Raw genomic sequence first — 23,416 nt, 5'->3', positions numbered from 1 at the left:
ATATATATATCTATGTATCTGTTTGTGTGTATAAAAGCCTGTATATAATTGGGATATGGCTAAAAGTTTTTGATATTTTACTGTACTCAGATGTAGCTAACCAGAACTTTTTAGTATTCTGCTTGCTCAGTCAAACTGACTGATTGTATATGTATCTGTTTAGACAGTTATCAACAAAGTTCTCGTGTGCTGACTCTCCTTATTTGCGATGCATATGTGAAAGCAGAGGGCTGATTATATAAGTCATTTACATTTTGTGTAACTTGAGAGTGACTGGCTCAGCGAAGTGAGCAACTGAGCCTCAGCAGCCTTCAAGACACCCCCCTCAGACTAATGCTGGTGAGCTGTGGGGAAGAAAAGCTCACACTGAGATGCCTCTCAACTTCTGGGAGTTGTCAGCAGTGCATCTGTTTTAGGGGGAAAAAGTAGAGGAAGCAACTACTTGCAAGAATGTCCGTCAGGGTAAAGCTCCCGTGTGCTGACAGGAGCCTCACATGCGGCTCTCATCCCTCAGCATGCAGATACACACTGCGTTCATCACTGCCTCCGTCACTCACTTGCTCACTCATCCCTCGATCACCTCCTGAAGCGTGGCACCTCAACATCTGGCGCTTCATCCCATCCTTTTTCTGGGTCACGTCCCAGCCAGACAGAGGAGATTCGGAGTGCTGGAGTCAGACCTCCTCCAAGGTGGTTTGACCAGCTGGCTTTTGATCTTCCTCCAGGGGGGGTGGTTTTTATGTGTGTGGAACGGAGGTATTAACGTCGGTGTGCACTTTCAGTGAGGGCAGCGGGGTCTGCAGCTGCAGACATGGGATGAGAAGCCGTGTGTGATGTACATGTAAAAGCCCCAATAACAGAACAATAAAGTTCTTTGATGCAGAAAAACGTGTAACTCTTTGAAACAGATGTTGGGGGGCATCAAAAAAAAAAAAATTAACACCAGCTGACAACATAGCTAATTAACTTTTTCCCCTTTGTTAAATGTCAAATTCAACATATATTTGTTTATTTTAGTACACATTTTTACCATTTGTTATTTCCAAATATAAACATATATTTTACACTGTGTTTATATTTATATTGGGGTTTTTTGTGCAATTTTCCATTGGAGCTGTGTGATATTTTCTTATTACAATGCTCTGTAATTCGTAAATTCTGTTTCACTCTGTAGTGAAATGACAAGAAAGAATCCTTGAATCCTTAGATTTTTCTACTTTTATTTTGTAATGAACATTAAAATTGCATTAAATCAACCATTAAGGCACCTGTCAACGGTCCTGACAGCATCATTAAGTTTGCAGACGACACCACGATGATAGGCCCATTATATACTATGTCTATGGATAGGCCTCATCAAAGACAGTGATGAGGCCACCTATGGGGAAGAGGCTGATGGGTGTGACCATTGACGGTACCTGCAGCATCCAAGAAGCCAAAATCCTATGAACTTCTGTTTGGTGCAGTGCGATTCACATGTTGATTTCAGTTTCCTGGTGGCTCACCCATGCTCCTCTTCTTGGCCGTGGACTGCGCCTCTGGCTCGTCATGGCTGTGGACCTCTCCTCCACCTGTCCCCCCAGTCCTATCTGGCTGAACTCTATTTAAATACCCTGTTGTAGAGTTAGATAAGCTAATTCCTCTTTAATAGTCCTGGAAAATCGCATGTCTGTCCTGGGAGAGGATCTCTCCTTCATTAGGACATCCCTAAGGTTTCTTCTGTTTTTCCTGAATCAGGTTTTTCCTTACCGGGAAGGAGGGTCAAAGGACAGGGATAACCAGTTTTATTTAGTCTGTTTAGTTTAGCAATTAGCTATCATTTATATTTTATGACTGACTTTCTGCCTCTGTACAATTACCGGCGTGAAGCCCAATGAGGCCATTTTTAATGACATTGGGCAATATAATCATTATATTTGTCACAATAACAATTCTTCCTCTGATTTCTATTACTTAATATGTTCTGACCAATCAGATGCCTCAGTAAAAGCATGTGGTGCCCACTGGCCCAATCTCACTTTTGACTGACAGATTCTCCTGAAACGCTTTCAGTGGAAGGGGTGTGGACTTGGAACAAGCTCACTTATAATTAGTTACAGTACTTGGCATAGAAACGTGTCTCAGATCGACTCGGACCAATCACTGTCCTCTAGCTTTAACATGACAAAATTGATTTCACGGAAAAAATGGCGACCAAATTGGCTTAATTTTGCTGGAGTCAGAGGTAAGGCATTTTCTATGTGTGATGTCACACTCTACCTGTCCAGTTCTCTATGTACAGTCAATGGGTGTGATGCCATCCTGTTACTACTGAGAAAACCAAGGAGCTCATCACAGACTTCAGGAGGAACGCTGACCCACACACATCCATCCACATCAATGGAACTGGACAACAAGAAGGCTCACCTCAGTTCACCAGGATGTCTCCCTGGTGAACTTTTCTATTCTATTCTATTCTATTCTATTCTATTCTATTCTATTCTATTCTATTCTAATGGAGTGTATTGATCCTTTATTCTGACCAGATGCACTTTTCACTCCTCAAATGCTCTTCAGTTTTAGTTTTATTGTGTTAGATTTGGCTAATACATAACTGTTTTCATATTTCGCCTTTACAACATCATGATCGATTACAACCACCAGTGACATTTAGAGAAGACTATGCTTTACGGAAGAAACAAGGAATTCAAAAAAAAAAAAAAAAGCAACATAACAGGGCAAAGGGAGCTCAAAAGCAGCAGGGACGACAGGATGAACCTGCACGGCGACACAGTGGCAGAAAAATCAGATTAACTGCAGCAACGGGATCCTCAGCAGAGACATTTACTACGTTTGATGCTCAAAAAGGACTTTTAGGCACTAAGTGACTTTTGTTTATAGTCTTACCACATTGGAAGGGAAACAGAATGGGTTTGGGAACTTCTTTGAAGCAGAAAACTGAACATTATGTCTTCAATTTTTCATAAAAACTGATATTTAAAAAATGTATAGATGATTAATATGAGTAATATTCCAATTTAACTAAATATTGTTGCCTTTATAATAGGGTAATGCATGTGGCTAATCATAACTGTGGTTATAAAAAAGAGGAATGCATATCTATCAAATATTGTCATACCAGATTATTAGCAACATTATAAATACAATATTGGTTTGATTCAACTGTGGGTGGGACATTACTTTAAATAAATATTAAATTCTTTTGTAAAAATGTAATGGAACTATCAAGAAATTTTGAAAGAATTGAGACACTAATGCTTTAGCTTACAATTTGCATTAGCATTTTTCAAAACAAGTACCTCATGACGCATTCTAACTATTTTTTTTTCTATTGCAAAATCATTTGAAATTCAACTTTGAGTTCTGGGCGGGACTGTTGGCGCAGATTTTAGCCTCAAGTAATTTCCCAGAAACCCGTTGTTTACACTCTCTCCTGGTAGCTTATAGCACTTCACAAGCCTAAGCTAACACTAGCATAGCAAAAGAAACAAAAAATGAGAGAAACATTGGAGCTATCTAACGTAGAAGGGAGACTTTGGCCCGCCTATTGTAGTTGCTGTGTCACAAACCTGAGCTTTTTTAAATTCACCTGCTCCTGATCTAATGCGATTTGAATAAAGAAATACTCAAAAGCTCTATTTTTAAACTTAAATTATTTAAATAAATGTCCTCCATCATGAGTGAAATGCTCCCAAAATATGTTAAAAACAACAAAAACACCATTTTAATTGGGGTGGGTCTTTCAGTGTCCTTGTCAAAGTTGAACCAAGTCACATATATGATTATGATGCTAAATGAAAGGTCCATATTCTGTACATAGTTCATGGTGGCTCTAGGGTTGGTATTCCTTCTTCTGCTGTCAGATTTACAGCCTTTATTCTGGTTTTAGCAGAGTCTCTAAAGTTCTTTGTTCCATCATACGTGCAGATTTTTCCTTCTGCAGTTATTATCAGTGCAACTGAGTAAGTTGAGGTCAAGTTGTCTGCAGGTCAGAACTCTGTTGCAAATCATGGTCACAGTTGACTTTTGGTGATAGTGAAGATCTCAGTTGCCATAGTGATTTTCTTGAACGTGTATTTCATATTACTATATAATTCTTTTGCTCAGACGTTTGAATCAGAACGTTTTCAAAGGCTTCCATGTTGTTAATAACCTTAAATATTTCTCTCTGCAACATTGGCATGACTGATGTTTTTAATGTTTTTATTTTGCTTCCTTATTTATTATACTATTTACTTACAATATCTGTAACATTTTTCTCTGTGAAAATGTAATATGAACGTCTTCAATTAGCACAATTCAGCATTATTTAATGTGAAAAACATTCAAACAAAGATAGTTCAGAGTTTTCTAACAAGCTTTCACAGATAATTTCTAATATATTGTATGTTTTTTTCCTAAAATCGTGCTTTCAGAAAATGTCCTTCCAGAGAAAATACAGAGCGTGCAGCAGACTCTGCAAAGCTATTATTGGAGTTTGGAGAGTCTGAGTGAAGGAGAAGAGGGACACTCTCACCCTTACTGCTTATAGCAATGATGGGGGCATCCACGGTATATTTAGAGATGCTTTGTACATGTTTTCCTTCCCGGTAGGTTAATCCAGTCAACCTGCTGCCATTATTATACATTACAATATAAGCTTGTAAACAGCATTGAGTGTGGTGGGCACAATTCCATTATGCATTTTCTGTTATTTCTTTTATTTTTGTACTTAAATACATTGTTTAACATAACGCGTATGTGTGTTTCAGTCTGTACCACATTTTTGTCGCTTGTTACAAAAACATGTTTTTAGTAGATAGTCTTATATAGAGAGCTTGATTATAATTAAAAGTTAAATAAGAAAATAAGTATTATTGGATTATTCTTCTTTGATGGTTTGAGTCTGGATTTGTGCTGCAGGAAGGAGAATTCTACATCTATGGTGAAACTGTGAATATAAATACCATTATAACTACTATGTTCTAAATACTTGCATATACATAATACATGCTTATATATGTGTAATTCACAAGTGTTACTTGCATTTGTCATTTGTTATGTGCGCAGATGTCCGTTGAGGGTTTTGGCCTGGTTTTGATTTTAACCTGTTCAAAATTTTTAATTGGTTGAGAACTAAGTTTTTTTATGCATGTAAAAGATATTAGATACATTTTGAAAAATGTATCGGGCAGTGGAAGTAACAGCAGTATCAGTTAGGGATGTAAAAAATAGATACGTATTGAAGACTGATCGAGCACCTGCAGTATTGTTTGGAAAGCACAGATATGAACAAGATTATGTTGTTAAAAGGTATAAAATCAATCAAGAAGTAAATAATCGATTTCTGGCAAACTGCAGTTTCTCTTTCTGTTTTTTTTCCACCATCTTTGACTTTTTTATGTACATGTGATGCAAACAAGAAGACGTCCAATGATAAGCTTGCTTCTTCCAAGTCAATACCTGAATACATTTCTCTGTCAAATGCCATGAATTATTTATAGCTTAAATGAATGTGAATAAGAAATAGATTTTAGAGTTTTTGGTACAAGAATCTGTATCGTGTCGCCAAAAAGTTAGATGAATCTTTTATGTATCAATTTGTGGACCATACATCGAGATGACTATCGAATTGTGAGAGAAGGAAAGAGTATGTCATGTAGTTTATATGCTATTATTACGTAAATCTTACGCAATTGAGCGTGAGTTTTTTGCGAGATGGATTTGCAAATTTGTGACTTTCTCCGACCATTCCACATTTGTCTAACAGAGTTCTCATGCATGTACCATTGATGTATAACATTTATTTTGCATTTATGGATCACTTATAATGCTAAAATTACATAATTGACACATGAATTACCAATTGATTCCGTATAAATAGGGCAATAATCATGCATACAGAACTCGCGCACTGTGTGATGGTTATATAAATCTGCCGATCTTTAGCCCCTCCAGGAGTCTTTACTGAGTGGGGGTCTCGACCCACTCTCCCCCACCAGCTTGTCCAGGTGGAGGGTTGGGCCTCTTGCTGGGTGGTGTCCAGTGTAACGTGGAAGGTGGGGCCGGGAACCGCAGGCGTCAATACGATGCGATCACCTCAGCTACAGCTCCGGCCAGGACCCGGGGTCACCCCTGGTGTCTCAGCTGGCGCATAACAGCTGACTTAGAACTGGTTGAACCAGACAAATCCGACTATTTAATTAAAATAAAGCATGACATGATGCGATTTCTGTCCAGGGCTTTGAATGTCAAATTGAAGAAATCCCTATGTAGCTCAGGTTTACATGTTCTTTGCGTGGTTTATTCGTACTTCTATGGTTTCAATGTGGCTCATTCCTGATACATTTGAGAACATTTCATGTAAAAGACCACAACTTTTCTCACCTTTTTCCCATATTTTCACGTATGACCAATTTTCATTCATGGAATATGATCAAAATGTAAATAGTGGCTGTGTGACATGGCCTTTAATGGTTTACTTTTTTTCACATTTACATCACATAACATCCATTATCGACAAGAAATATACAGATAAATCTGATTTCTAACAATAGATACAAACTTGTTTACTTAAAATATGTTTTGAATGAGCTTTGAACTAAAAAGGTTCTGTTTCTTTATACAAAACTAATTATAAAATTAGGTTTCTAGATTGAATTTTGTAATTTTCAGCTAATTTAGAGTTGTGTCAAACACTAAGTCGGATTAATTATTTTATATGAACATGTCGACCCCTTTTTTTTACAAATTGCTATATTTCCAAGACATTTCTGTAGTTTGGGTCCCTGGGACTATAAAGCATTCGTGAGCAGATGATTGTCATCATGCTAAAGATAGGTGTGAGGGGATTTCATATATTAGTAGCTTTTGTTGTTGGTAGAGATGGTTAAAAATTAAGTTAAAAAGCCTGGAAAAATCAAAATTGAATCATGATTGAAATGTTTGCATCCGCTTTAGTCATGAATTTTTAAAACAGTCTATAAGTATGCTATAGATTTTTTTTTCACTAATAATAGACAAAATCACACTATTTACTTTGCCTTCCTGCAGCTGCTCCTCACAGTGTATCACCTCACCTTAGATGCCTCAGAGTCACTCAGGTTGAAATTGCATTTTCTTTCTTTTTTGTACTTTCGCCTTCCCTGCAAAAAAGAGCCAAGAGGTGTTGATGAGCTGTGTCTCCAATTTTGCGCATTTGTCATTGATGGGAAAAGGCATGGAGCAGAAAAGGGGGGGCCTTGGGGATGCACGCTGGAGTTGGTGGTGGGGTTACGAGCTGCTGGGGTGTAAAAAGTCCACTACCATTTGTCACCGTCGATTCAGGGCCTGGCTGTCAGCGGTGCTCGCCTATATGTGGCAGCAAAGGCCTCTGGGAGTGTCTCAATGCACAGATCGACCGGGCAGGAACGTGAACGCCTGTTGCTCGCTTTGCATGAGGATGCTGGCGAGAGGTGAGCTTGGGGAGTGCAGACAAAAGAGGTTTATCAGTCTGACTCTTTTCACCTTGCAGCAAGCAGGCTAATTTAGGAGCAGAAAAACAAGAGTATGCCTTTTCTTTGGGTTTCTTATACATAAAAAATTAACTTCGGGTGTTTTCTTTAAAGCAGTAGAACTAGTCTGATCAGGCCATTCTCTGGTCCAAAAAGGAAAATATTTTCAAACAGTATTTTATAACAGTTTAAGGTTTAAAAGTCAAAGGAACTCTTAGTTCTTTTATTTAGTTGCACAAAGAGTTCTTCATCCTCATTTCTGGGTGCAAATTCTGCGTTATGGATCACAGTCTGCAAAGTAGTGCTGGGCGGATTGATCCAAAATATTGATAGTATCGATCTCAAGTTGGTATCAGTTTTGGATCAATATCAGCCCGCAGATATCAATATTTCCATTCTTGTTTGAAACTTTTTTCTATCTGCAAAAAGGACCCAGCTTTTAATAAACTATTTTCCATTTAATGAAAATATTTTCCTTATTCTGTTTTCCTGTTTATCTAGTAATTTAAAAAAAGGGAAACTTACAAAAAAAAACATTTGTGGGGATTAAAAACGACTGAGATTTTCAAGTTCATATCCACAATATTTACAAAAAATATCATTATTGGTTTCGATATCGGCGATATTGACCAGTATCTTGAGCGGTCATGTTAGCAAAGCTGGAAACAGTGTAGCTGGTTCGAGAAGCTAAAAAACTGACTTTCATTTGAATACCGGTAGGTTGAGTATCTGGAGCATCACATTTGTGGGATCGATTAAATGCTCAAAATGGTCAAAAAAAGAGAACCTTCATGTGAAACTCGACAGTCTATTCTTGTTTTTAGAAATGATGGCTATTCTATGTGAGAAACTGCCAAGAAACTGACGATTTCCTGCAACGATCTGAACTACTCTATTTAGAGAACAGCACAAACAGGCCCTAACCAGAATTGAAAAAGAAGTTGGAGGTCCCGTTGAACAACTTACAACATTAGAGTCTCCAGTTTGAGAAACAGACTCCTCACAGGTCCTCAACTGGTAGCTTCATTGAAGAGTACCTGCAAAACCCCAGTGCCAACATCTACAGTGAAGAGGAGAATTGTTCGGGGTAAAAGGGACTTCAAACAAAGAAGGCTATCACTCCATTTTGGAACACTATGCCCTACCCTATGGACATAGCTTGGTTGGAGCCAATTTCACCCAACAACAGGACAATAACCAATAGCACATCTCCAGATTGTAATAGAACTGTTTAGAGAAGAAGCAGCAGCTGGTATTCTATCTGTTATGATCGGCCAGCGCAGTCACCAGATCTAAACCCTGTTGAGCTGTTGTAGGAGCGGCTTGACCGTATGGGAGGATAGAAGTGCCCTTCCAGCAGTGGCGGGCCGTGCATTTCACACCTAGGCCTTCAGTAGTGCTCCATCTGAATCAATCCAACCCTCATTAACTATTTTATGGCAATAAAACTTCTACTGCAGGTACAGCTGCCACACACACACCAAAAGCATAAACAATAACCTGATAAAATTTCAATATTATGTAGGGAGATAGCAAAATTTTACTCACCAAAAATCCAGATTATTTAAACACAAAATCCATCCTTTCTATCCTCAAGAAGATTTCAATCACTCTGTCGTGCAGAATCCGTGCGTTTCGCAGATGGAAAGTGTTCCGTGGCTGTGATAAGCTGGAAAAGGCTGCATGCGGGAAATGTTCTGGTATTCCTGAAGCCTCTCGTGGTCCAGGAGGGAGACAAACATCAGTTTTTGTGATCGATCAAGGTCTGTGTCTGGAAAATAATATTTGCGCGAGGATTTTGCGCTGCACGCGCCCGCGGTGCGTTCAGGAGCCTCGTAGATTTCAGCTTCACTCCCGCTCAACGGAGTCACGGAACTCCTTTACCCGTGCCAGACAAAACTGTGCCACAACTTTACCCAGACATTCATTTTCCACCAAAAATCAGACGATGAGACGCTTTCCACTGGTAACATCTTCAAACCTGACACGCCGCTCCTCGGCACCTGTGTCCGTCACATAACGCAGAACCAGAGCGAGCTGCGAGCTGTCCAATCAAAGCTCGTGAAAATGATGACGTTTCCGTGCGCCTGCTAGCTGGCCTTGGTGTCGCCTACTCCAAATCTGATTGGTTGAAGCAACAGTTTGGTCGACAATTATTGTATGCTACAGGGCCCGCAGAACTGATTGTGAAGGCCTCCGGGCAGATTTCTTTGACCCTAGCAACAAATGGTGCTGCAATGTGATTGGTTAATGCTTAAATAGGAAAATACACGTCTGGAAGCAGCGCAACCAGGGAGACAGCAATGAAAGGACGAAGACAGAGCATTTGGAATTATAGAATACGTATTCACGGAAATAAATAATAATTAATATCAGTCTGTGATTCAGATATTTTTAGGCCAGCAGAGAAGGCCTTGCAGGCCCTGACGGCCCGCCACTGCCTTCCAGCCAACCCAACTTGTGCTAGAAACAATTATTATGAATTAAATGTATCAATTTAGAAAGTTCTTCTGTCATTTTTTTTGTTGAATTCTACTTACGTGTTCATAGTTATCTTGAATTAGTTTAGCAACAACAGAAGCGTATCATGTGTGTTCAGTTTGAGGTTTGTTTTGAATGACTGACCTCAGACCAGTTGAGAAAACAATGAGCGGTCCGGTACGATAGGGAGTGGTACGGTCCAGTCAATTCTGGCGAGCATTTCCACTCATTTAAGCCTCGCTTCCACTAGGCAGGTTGTTTTGATGCCACATGCATCGTGTAGACCGCTAGCGTGTCATCGCGTTATTGTAGTGCGACGACTAGAAACGCAATAAGAATGCAGTTCATCCAGCAGCTTGTCTTTTTGTTGTTTTACTTCTGGTACATCTTGTAACAGGAATTTAATGTTAATTGAAAGAAAATTGCAGGCGGCTAAGAAGAATACTGTCGTTGCGAACGTTAGCTTAAATGAGTGCTATATTGGTGGTTTCTAATGTCGTCATCACTTTTGGCTCGGTACTGTTTAATGGGTTCATTTTACATGAAATTGTTCAAAATAGCAGACCGTACCGTACTATACCTGACCGCTCAGAGGAAAAAATGCTTAAGACGCACAAGTACCTTCATCTATAGTTGAGAGCCTGAACCTCTCTGAAGTTTAGGAGGAAGAAAACAACTCATTTTTAAGTCCCCTCACACCTACATGTATATTTATATGTACATAGTGGATTCATTTTTAGACTTGCAATCTACCCACACATTGTGCATCCCTGCTAGATGCATTTCACTAATTTAAATAGGAGGTGTATTGTTTTTTTACTGTTATTTTTAGATCATTGTTGACCTGAAGGCCTTGAGCAAATGTTATATATCAGCATGTGTCAAGAAATTGCAGCAAAAGCTTTGGTAGAAGGTAAAAGTCCAATTATAGCATACATATATCTACATAATGTGAATAAAAGCAGAGTCGCCCACACAGCTTAATTTGATTATTCTAAATATGACCTTATTTAGGGTAATTTAATCAGAAAGGTGGCCTTGCCTTGAACTGAAAGCAACGTTTTCATCAGGTTGCTAACTGTTCGCACTCTCATAAAAAAGCTGTGGTTAACATCGTCTTTAAAAATAAACACCAATGCAGCTACAGAAAACTAGCTCATTGATGCCTTTGGCTGGATCTGTCAGTCACATGACCCTTGCTTTGCCTGTCACGTCGGCCTGTCGAGACACTTTTATGTCAACACGCTGAAGTGCATGATGTGGCGCTCACGCAGCAGTGAAAATTTGAGGGCAAAATAAGGAACGTGGTATGTGTGTTTGAAGAGGATTTGGCTTAACCTAATGTGAAACAGCAGGCAAGAACGGAGACGGGCAGCAGTATCTCCTGTCCACAAACACACACACACACGCACACTCTGGTCCTCCCCGAGGCCAGTACTTCCTCCCTACATGATTCATCTCTCTTGACACACAGGTCATCAGCTCAACATGGTAATGAATGAATGAATTCCCCAGCATGCTGAAGTAAACGGCAATCACAAGATGGGCTCAGGATGTCTTAGTCAAGCTGTCTCTTGCATTAAGGTTATATAACTGAGGGAGAGAAAAAAGACATGGGTGCGTGTGCGTGTGTTGATGCAGGCTCAATTCTTCTTACAATTTTACAATTGTACCTCGCGTTTGCTCCTTTGAAGACTGTGGAAGTGGCAGATGGCTTCAAGAGGGTGGTCTCCAAAGGTCATTAAAAACTGTTCTTGCTTCGTGATCTAGAAAAACTTCTGTATTCTCTGCACTATAAGCTGTTCTGGAGTTTAGGTCACAGCAGCCAAGAAAATGGATAATAAAGAAGAAAATAATCATACTTACAGTAAGTCGCACTGGGGTATAAGTCGTACTTTTGGGTGACATTTATTTAATAAAATATGGAACAAGAACTGACAGTTCATCTTGAAAGGCAAATCATAGTAACGGAATAGATAATAATAGAGTGGATATATCCATGCTTCACTACTATAACACAGTGATGCTTATTTAGCTTCATGAAACACAGAACAACACAACACTTTTGTTTTTGCTCCCATTTGTCATGAGATGAACTCAAAGATCTGTAAAATGTTTTACAAACACAACACATTCTCATCCCCAAATCCTCACATATTGACGTTTAGTACTGGCTGTTCCCATTAAATCACTGGTCCCCAACCGGGCCTGGTCCAGTACCCACCAGTACCCAAACCCGGTACCCTAACCCAACACCGGACAAGATGCGGTACCGGACCTGAACCGGTATCAGACGCGATACTGGGTGCAAATCAGTACCGGGTTAGGGTACTGGTACTGGATGTGTCCCGAGGACCAGTGTGCATCCGGTACCACGTCCCATGGACCAGTGTGCATCCGGTAATGCCTCTCGAGGGGTGCGGACCCTTGATTTTATGAACAGCCAGCAAAAAATGGCGAGTTGGGGACACCCAAAATGTCAAAAAGTGACACTAAGGAGTCTTTCATCAAACGTCAATATGTGAGGAGTTGGAACTGATAACAATTGCTCTTGAATATTCTTCACAAATGTGTCTAAATCTGTAATAGTGAGCACTTCTCTTTAGAATGAGATAGCCCATCCCACCTCACAGGTGTGCCATATCAAGACAGCATGATTATTGCACAGGTGTGCCTTGGACTAGCTCCTGTTGTCTTGTTTTATTGATAGGGTCTAGGGCAGGGGTCTGCAACCTTTAACACTTAGAGTTATTTGGGTCGATTTCTCATTGACCACACAACCTAGTAGGAGTCACGCGTCCTTTAGAAAAATAAGACTCTAGTTTGTATTTATGTTACTGTATTTTTTTTTTGAGAAATATAAATAAACTATTATTTTTTGTCATAAATAAAACAAACTATAAGAGAAAATAGACTTTTCCCCAGGTATTAAAAGGTTTATAACTTTTAACAGAGATTCACAAGACTTCCTTTCAAAATAAAAGACTTCCTGTGTCACATAGGATCATCTCGAAGAACCAAATAGTGGAAAGTAATGTAGCAATGAAAAAAGAAAAACAACATTTTATTTTTAAACATTTGTGGTGCTTCTTAGCACCTCTTAGCTAGAAATTCATAAATCTAACTATCTATGATTATTGATTATAGAACCACAATGTCTAGTGTCCTTTGGAGGCTTGCAGAGTGATGTTATATTACTTTTTTTTATTTTTATTTGACTTTACAGTTACTTTTTTCAAACTAAAAGCTTTATATTATTCTTTACCACAGAGCCACTATGGAGAGGGAAAAGACCCAGGTGTGACTCTGGAGCCGCAGGTTACACAACTCCTTTGCATAGAGCTGCCCATGGCAGTGGGGTTATTGTATAGACAGACTTATGTCACAGATTGTCACATATTGACGTTTGGTTGAGGACCCCTCCGCGTCAAAAATGACATCTTGGATGTCCCTAACACATCGTTTTTGATGTGCTGGCTGTTCCCATTAATGTACCGGTCCCCAACCTCTGGGCCACGAACCAGAACTGTTCCAGTACCGGGACATGGGGCGCACTGGTACTCTAATCCGGTACTGGTACCATGTCTGTGACGAAGAGGCTGAGGCGTTGAGATCCATGTGCAACAGATTTTAATGGCAGAAAATCCGACAAGGGCAAAAGCAAGGCAAGGTCAAAAATCCAGGCAAAAGGTCAGACAAGGAGCGAGGCAGGGAGTCAGGAGACAGGCAGAGGTCAGTACACAAAAAGGAAAATGAACAGACTGCTAGGATATGTATTAGAGGCAAATACAATACTTCCCGAAGAGCTGTGTCCATGGGGTGACTAAATACACAGAGATAATGAGCCTGATGAGAACCAGCTGGTGATGATGGCAGGAGGGAGACAGGTGAGGAGAAGGCAGGTTAAAACTCAGGTGAGGGGTCCCTCTGGTAGTTGGAGATGGAACTGGATGATGGATCCCTGACAATGTCCAAGTATGGTTCACGTCGGGTCCGAAATTGCATCTGGTACCATGTCTGGTATTACGTCCACTGTCGGGTTTGGGTTAGGGTATCAGTGTCGGTCACGTCCTGAGGATGAGTCCGAATGTGGCACCACAGCCAGTACCACGTCCGAGGGTTGCGGAACTTTAATTTTACGAACACACGCAGCACGTCAATAAACAACAAGTTGGGGATACCCAAAACATCAAAAAGTAGCATGGAGGGGCTCTTAACCAAACGTCAATATGTGATGTCTTTGGGATGAGAACGGGTTGTGCCGCACAGAATTAAGAGAGACCAAACCTTTTATATATCAGAACTAAGCTATGAAAGAGCAAGATTTGCAAGATAAGGACCGCTTTGACATATAACACCACGCCTCTTCCAATTGTAGGTCATGGACATGTGCTATTAAACAATAGAAAAAAGAGAACCCCTACCCGTATGTCCAGTGTTAGCACCATGGGTTAAATGTGTGTTCAAGAACAGCGTTCAGAATGTTCTTGAATGCGTGTTTCATCTCTGGTGTGTCTGTTGTGTTAGACTTAACGGTGCTTCTACTTCTATGTTGCTGCCAAAAGCAAGTACTAGTACACCTTGTTACGTCCCTAATGGGCAAACCTGCCCCGAGGTCGAGGGGTTTAGGGGATGGATACAAAAAGGGACAATAAGATAAAAACTGGACACCAGTAACAATAAGAAGAACCCAGTTGATAAATAAACAAAAACACGTGTCTTGAAAATAAAGAATAAATTGAAATAATTGGTGTGTTTGTTCAAACAAAAAGACAAACCGAAGGGATTGGCCAAACATAAAATAAGTCAGGGAGACTGCTGACCCCACCATATCGACTGTCAGCAGCTCCCTGTTAATGGCTGCCCAACCAAAATCTGCCTAATCAAAAGAAACAAACAAAGCCCGAAAACTAAGATTACCAAGGTCCAACCCCAAACTAAAATAACAAAACCCAGCATGTAAGACTGCAGAGGACAAAGAGGGAAAAAAAGAACAAAACAAAACCAGCACAACAAAACCTAAACCTCAACCCCAGCTGCCTCCTCCTCTGCTCCGCACCTGCCAGGTGAGCAGAACGGTAGGGCGTGTGAAATGTGTTGCAGAGCAGCAGACATGACACATCTACTGTGCTTTTTAGTGGTTGTTAGTGGGACAATAACATACACAATAGCTTTTTTTTAAAATCACATATAAGTCACACCCCTGGCCAATCTATGAAAAAAATAAAATGTGACTTAAACTCTGAAAAAAAAGATAAAATCTGGTCTAAAAGAATAGAAAAGTCTGTCAGATTGAATAAACTCTAATCATATTCAGCTTAAATAATAGTGCACAATTTTAAAAGCATTTTTCATGTAAGTGTTCCACGATAGATGGTCTCTTTACATGTTTAATGTCTGAATAAACAAATGACAGCTACCACAAAAAGTTTGTTTAGTTGAGAGTTGAAGAGGGAACAAAGTGTGTGAAGCTGCCAAAACTCCTTCCATTGGTTATCCTAATGCGCTCTAGCATTAGTGTGGAGTTCTTTCTTTTCATTTTAAAACAACCCTGCATGTGAATGAGTTTGCATGCAGAAGGGGTCTTGCTCAAATGCACGAGTTGTGCGTTTTCTCCCCCTGCCGCTGTACTTGCTGGGGGGTGTTTGAGGCTGCCAACGTCAAGGAAAAACAAGTGTTAGGGAGAGTAACGATGAGGGGAAAATACAAGAAGGGCTTGTGTGCGTGTGTGGTGAAAACGAGTGAGAGAAAGCCTAGATTTGGGTCAAGATAGAGTTCTGTTTGAAATCTCACAGCAAACATGATCATTTAATTTATATCGTCATTTTTCAGTCTGACGTAGTCGCTGGACTTGGACCTTCCAAAAGAACAGCTGCTTTATTTCTTCTATGTTTTGGACACCCAGTTGGGGTTCAGAAACATCTGCAGGGAGGATTTGAATTCCTCTTAAAAGTATGTGTTTGTGTTTTATACTTTTATGTGGTATCACACACCAGTGATAAACATAGAAGGATGTCTGTAAAAGGAAAAGTCCATAACCATAAGCCAAAGTCCCAGAACCGTACAAGACATTAACCTGTAAGGGTTCTGCAAGGTTTTGGGTTGTCCGGGCATATGTAGGGTCGTAGAGAGGAGGTGTGTCTTGCAGTTCTGTTGTGGCTCCTGAGGCCACCTTAAATGAAACCTACGATTAATGTATTTTGAAGTATTTGTAAGAATAATGTAATTGTGACGTACGGATGATGCTGTCGTACCACGCCCTAATGACACACTAGTCCAGAGGTGTTAAACTCAATCGCACAGGGACCTAAAATCCAAAACACACTTTAAGTCGCGGGCCGAACAATATAAACATTTAAAGATCACACTAAAACAACATTTTTAAAGCTTTAAAAACGTAACTTTTTAACATAACTATGAATAAAAACACGCAGGAATATTACTCCACAAAAAATCAACTTCAGACCTCAAATAACTTTCAGTATTTTACTCTCCATAAAAATATATTTTGTCAAAATTATTCAAGTTAAAAATAAGCGCAAGATAACACCAAGCCATTAAATGATCTGGAGGGCCGGATATAAATTCTTGACTTTGACACGTGTTCTAGTCATTTGTTAGGTGCGCACACTGGTTCGGACCATGTTCCTGAATGCTGCAAATAATAGTGATACTAATAATAAACTTTATTTATAAAGTACTTACACAGACCTGATTGCTGTACAATGACAGAAAAATACAATTAAAGGATCAGATAAAAATAGATTATAAGGAAAGACCCTAAAATATTCTCAAAGAATGATCTTATATTTACAAATAGTATGTAAGTGTCCATCGGACGCCAGCACAAACTATGCTGTGAGTGTCTAATTTCCTCCATAATTTTGATATTTTCTGTGGATCACCGGCATTTCCAGTGCAGGTTTTCCCATTTTTCACCTCTAAACACCTGTAGGGGAAGTGGTGACTAAAGCTAACCGGACTACATGTGTCACACAAGCAGACATGCTTGTCCAATATTTTTAGTAGTATTTTCTTAGCTAGGTAAAAATAAAAATTTTCTTATATCTTTTCAGTTTGAGAAAATTGTTCAATTTAATAAATGTCAATTTGATTTAAAAAAAAGACAAAAAGACATTAAAGTCCAACAGTTAAATCCAAAAGTCTGGAAAAACTACTCTAAAACAATTTGTATGCAACCATACAGCAGTTTACAGGAGCTCCAATAAAACTAAGTTTGTCTTTTATAAAGAAATCTCCCTTCACACATGCAAATTATCAACGTTCTGACTGTTGCTGGGCAGAAGGAGTTAGTGTGAATGAGAAATGAAAAGCTTTGAATGTTCCTGTTCACATCTCAACAAATACCAGAATGTGGCCAAAATGCCACATAAGGACTCTGGTGTCTAATTAGTTTATCTCAGAACAATAATTAAAATAAAGGATACAGCATTACAGTGTCATAAAAACGTGGAAAAAAAGTCTCCCAAGCTAAAAGCCATCAAGATTTTGTTCATTATTTACAATAATATGTCAGAGCAAAATCTACAACAGACTGTAATGCTGCACTGGTGAGCATGCTGATCATCAAAAGGGGCCAAACCTTCAAAACCCAAAAGTACAGACCATAATAGAACACATGGGTCTCAATAATATAGTCAGAGAATAAGAACTGCCTTTTTTCCATTTATACTAAAAGACTCACTCCAGTGAAAATGGTGTTTTTAACATGTTTTTGTAACCTTTTTCAGGTGGTGGAGAACTTTTTTTATTCATATCGTTGTGAATCAGAAGCAGACGATAAAAGCTCCAATATTGTTCACCATTTTTGTTGCATGTTGGGGTTGTGAGGTGCTGTAAGCTACTGCAAGAGAGTGTAAACAATGGGACAATGGGAAATAAGTGCAGGCTTACTTTGTGCCTACGATAATTCAGAGGTGAATTTAATGAACTACTCCTGCTCTGCAGAAACTATGTTCTAGAAAACGGCACAGGTTTTTGAATTTTGGCTAAAAATTGCATAACCTCGACGAAAAGACCTCCTGGAAGGCTTTTAAAATAGATCAAAAGAGGATCGGAGTGAGACTTTTAAAAGGTTGCAGTCACAAAAACAAGAAATATGAAAAAGATACAAGATATGTTATAATATCTGGTAAGACATACTAAATTCACAAGACTATTTTTTGAACCTGACTGTAACTAGTCTAATTTGGTTTGCCATAAAAAAAAAAAGAGCTTCAAAGACGCTTTTTCTCGAAACGTCATTTCTCACATTCAGGAACTGTGTGATTGCAAATCTTTCTACTGTGTTGAGAGAGGCAATTACTGCCTGTGAGTGCACATTGGACCAAATAATATCAGACAACAGCCTCACATGGAGGAGCCGTGTATGTGCAGCCCCTGAGGGAAGTTAGCAACAGCCTGTTTGTCATACATTTGACATCCATGGACATCTCATTATGATAATTTAGAGCTCTTTAAAGAGGAGTTAGCTGTTTGAATCCTGAGGCTGAGACAGTGTGCAGCAATTAGATGTAAGGTTTTCTTCTTATCTTAAAGCGTTCTTGATGCAGGCCTATGGGGATAATGCTGTTATGAGAAATTGTTTTTTTTTTTTTACATTTGGAGTTGACCATCTTTCTCGTTTTATTTCTCAAAGATCAATTGATCTGGAAGCTTAACAACGGCTAATTAAAAAGGAAAATTGTCTTCCTTTGTAGAAGCAAATTATCTGTGTGTTTTTGGATGGAATGCAGACGTGTGTGTAATGTCCTGGGACTTTCTATTATTCTTTACTCTAAAAATATTCATAGAATATCTTAAAAATCAGGCTGTAAGCATTGTGCTTCTAATTTTAAGCAGTAATAATACCATTGTGTTTTTAAAAACTTTTCAAATGAAGTGTTTATTTATCTATTTGCTTGTTTTGGTGGGGGGGTCTGTTTTTAGACAGAACAGTGAGTCAGACTTTGTTCTGTCCGTTCAGCATGGCAGTTGCTGCCAGTCATTGCATTAGGGCTACGATTGTCATGTTACATCTCAGGCTTTTTCTCTCAGGGATCTGCTGTGCAGCCGACCAGCGATTCACGGAACCTCTAATATTAGCGTTTGGCTAGCTCCCAAGTTTGTACGTCATTTGAAGTTCCTTATTTCTGTCAGGATTATGCCTAAAAACAAGGCCTGAAGATACATTAAAGCTCATACGGTGAGGCAAATAAGTGAATGATTTCTAAGTTCTTCCACTTAGAAATCATGGCGAGCTCTGAAATGGTCATTTTTAGGTGAATTTCCCCTGTGAGAGACAGAACTAAAAAAAAAAAAAAAAAATCAGGAAATCTTGTATGATTTTTTTTTAATAAATGTATTGGTGTAAATAACTATTTGAACACCTGCTTACCTCTGCAATCAGTAAGACTACACCTATAACATGGGCAAGACCAAAGAGCTGTCAAAAGACACCAGAGACACAATTGTAGACCTACACAGGACTGGAAAGGGCTATGGGTCAACTGCCAAGCAGCATGGTGAAAAAAGATTATTTGTTGGAGCAATTATTAGAAAATGGACGAAGCTAAACATGACTGTCAGTCTCCCTCAAACCTAAACCCAATAGAAAATCTTTAGAGAAAGTTCAAATTCTTTATTACAGCCCAGAAACCTGACTGATCTAGAGAAGATCTGTGTGGAGGAGTGGGCCAAAATCCCTCCTGAAGTGTGTGCAAACCTGGTGAAAAACTATATTATTAAATATAAATATATTATTCAACATTTGACTTGTGTAATCACAAACAAAGGCTACTGTACCAAATATTAACAATGGATTTCTCAGGAGTTCAAATACTTATTTGCAGCAGTAGTATACACTAAAAATCATACAATGTGATTTATAGATTTTTTTCTTTTGATTATGTCTCTAACAGTTGACATGAACTCAAGATTAAAATTTTAGACCCCTCCCTGATTTGTAAGTGGGAGAACTTGCAAAATCCCAGGATGTTCAAATACTTATTATTTATTGATGAAGGAGGAGGAATCAATAATTGCGGTTTGTGTCCAGCCAGAATTCTATGATGCCAAGTTTTTCATATATTGTGAAAGAAAAAGCCTGGAGCAAGATTTTTTTTTAGATTTGCACCTCTTTGACCTTTGACACCAGGCCTCTTCCAACTGTAGGGGGTGGAGATGCACTAGTAAGCAGTAGAAAAAGAAGAAGCCCCTCCCTACTTGTCCAGTGTGAACATCGTGGGCCAAACGCGTGTTCAAGAACGTGTGTGTACCTCGCTCCTGAAAGCGTGTCACATGCCCGGTGTGAACGTTGCTTCAATGTGATTTATTTCACAAAACAAAGCAAACCAACAAAAATCATTTGTGTGAATAGATGTCAAATGTGCTGAAGCTTTCCGAGCCTTCCTCCATCTCTCTGTCTCCTCTGGTCTTCTCCTCTCTGTTTGCGGCTCAGCACCTCCACCGTTTGTCCACAACCATGTGCCGTCATCTTATTTGCCTTGACAAGAAGGGTCTTACCAGACGCTTATTTAGAAAAATGTTGGAGCTGCATCAGTGACTCAGTTGAAACGCGTCTTGAGAGCATGCCTCGTTTCTGGCCCACAATAAGTCTGACGTGACGTGGCTGCAGCTCAGATCCGAACGGGAGCGGCTTTCTCCGCGCTCATTAATGTCAATGTGAGTTGACAGTGATCACAATTTGCACTGCTGTTTTACTCTGTTCTTTTGCCTCCACGATGCCGTTCTGTCAAACAACGATTTTACATTTAAAGTACTTTTGACAACAGAACTTTTTGGTGATTTATGCACATATGTAATGGGCAGTGTTGTTTGGAGAACTGGTGAAATTCGAGGTGAATATCTGAACAGGATCTGAGCTGTAATCTTTTTTGTTGTGTAATACAGGAGATACAACTGGACCCGCGTACTCCCACAGCAGCTTTATGAGTCTGAGTGCCAAGCAGTGATGTAACCAGAAGCTGACCTCTAAGTTTCAGTGGCAGAGAGGACAGCCTACTCATAAAGCCAGTGAGCTGCATGGGAGTCGACAGCACTGTGTGAACATGTAAAAGTTCAGTTAGCTAACAGAGAAGACTGGAAGTGTGCAGGCACCAGCTCAAACAATGGAGGAGGGGCTCCACTGGAAAATGTCTCAGCACTCTTGAGCTGCATCTCCATTGACCATGAACTGGATATGCAATAGTACATTTGCCTCATGGAAACATGAACATAAAAAAAACCTTGCATTTGTTGAAAAAAAGTCTTTGTGCTTGGAGGAGGTGGTTTTTGAGGTGTATCGAATTGACATTTTTGGCAAAACTGCAATGGAAACACTTTTTTTTAATTAAATGAGTCACATGACCAACACCACGCCGAACTGTGCAGTCCCTTGGGTGCCACAAGAGGTCATGAGGAACTGTTGGATCCACAGCTTCTCTCTAAAATCACCAACCACCATTTCCTAAAATCTGTTCCTTCGTAGCCGCTCCCATGTAGCTCACCACTCCGAGGCCTGAAGAAGACGCCGACGTCTCCTTTGATACATGATGATGAGTGCTAGTGCAGTGGCAGAAATCTGAATGTATCTGCTGTAAATCAAAGTATTGTTCACATTCATCGCCATGTTTTTGAATGGTTTATCACGTGAGTTGGTTTATGTAATTCCCAAAGTCATGTTTTGTTTTTTTAATTCTAGAATTTCAATAAAGTTTGTGCCCATGTGTAATTAAAAGGCAGCATATGACTCTTGTAGCTTCTCTTGTATTTTAATGATATTCTTAAGGGCACCAAGACAATAGCTGGAAATAATCGTATACTTTCCTACTAATGTATAATAATAATTACTTATTTCAAACAAATACAATTAAAAAAAACAAACATAAACAGAAGAACAATAAATAACTATATGCAAAGTTCTAAAAGGGGTTTGAATAAAGTCTAGCAACCTATTGAATTTAATAAGCTTCAGAGAATGAAAGAAAAAGTAGAAAAACACTAAAAACAATTTTGTCAAAAAAAGAAGATATAAATATATCAATAAGTCTTGTTGATCCCCATATATCGATTTATTACCTCACCTTTTATAATCAACTAACTCAAGGGTCTGCAACCTCCGGCTCCAGAGTCACTTGTGGATCTTTTACCTCTACATAGTGGCATCTGGCTAAAGACAAATTAAATAATAAAATTTTTTTTTTAGATAAGTATATAAATCTATGGCTGAGGTGCACCTCAAAGATAAACTATGAAAACATTTTTACATTCCTGATGACTTGAAGAAGTCTTGTTTGCTCCATGCTTCCTCCATAATACACTGATTTCAAATACTTTGCAAAACTTTGGTAAAAAGTCTGATTCTTTATTAGTATTATTAAAAAATACATAGTGATGAATTCACAGCAGTATCAAAGTAAGACTATGCGGCTACTTCTAGGTTTTGATCAGTAGAAAACAAGCCCAATTGGCTCTTTTACTGTTAAAGGTGCAGACCCCTGAACTAAGTGAATGATTAGGAACAACAGTTTAGAAGACCAAAGAGACCAAAGAAAAGAAAAGTTTTGATCACTTACCTTTATTTGAAGTTTTTTTTGACAAGTTTCTCTTTTTCTTTTATTGGTTTGACTTTATTCACTTTGCTTGGAGGCTGTGCTGCTTAAATTGTTTTTGCCACTTTTTTACTCAGCAAAAACAAGCCCACAATAAATAAGTAAAACACATTCAAAATTCAGAAGATTTTCTTAAAAGTCCCGATCCGATCATCTTTGGATCTGTAGTAAAAGCGTTCCCAGTGTTCTTTTAGTTATGATTATAGAGTCTTTAGCCAAAATTAAAAAAACACATGTTGTTTTCTAGGATGTAGTCTCTGCAGAGTAGCAGGAGTTCATTAGAAATTCACCTTTCAATTGGTGGAAGGACTGTTAGCTATAGGAGTAAACCCGCTCCCTTTCCCATAATCCATCCATATTTCAGTTATACAAGTAGTAGAAAACATGTCACAGATACAGAATAAGACATGGAGGACACAGGCGGAAAATGGATAAACCTGTATGGGGTTCGCAGGTGGGCTGCATGACATCTCAAGGTCGTGAGTTGTTCTGTAAACCCATAGCAGTTGACTTTTGCTAAATTCTGTCTGAGAGATGGAATGGCTTCAATGTATTAATTCATATTTCGATACACGACTTCCCTTTAAACAAGAACATCAGACAAATATCCTAAAATGTGTAACTAATAACTTTGTGTCTGGCCCAAAAATAAAAAAAATTTGTCAGCAGAATTGACCAGGATCAGGTGATTTCTGTCATTTTCGTGTATTAAACCTAAAATATTTGCCCTGTTTTCATATATATATATATATAAAAGAAGAACATACAAATACAATACAAAATCAAAGCTGCAAAAAAACCTTCATTACTCTGAACATGTGGACACAGAACTTTCAATATAAATTCACTGTG

Source organism: Oryzias melastigma, linkage group LG3 (genome assembly GCF_002922805.2).
Source record: "Oryzias melastigma strain HK-1 linkage group LG3, ASM292280v2, whole genome shotgun sequence".
Taxonomy (NCBI): domain Eukaryota; kingdom Metazoa; phylum Chordata; class Actinopteri; order Beloniformes; family Adrianichthyidae; genus Oryzias; species Oryzias melastigma.
This window is presented reverse-complemented; position numbering follows the sequence as displayed.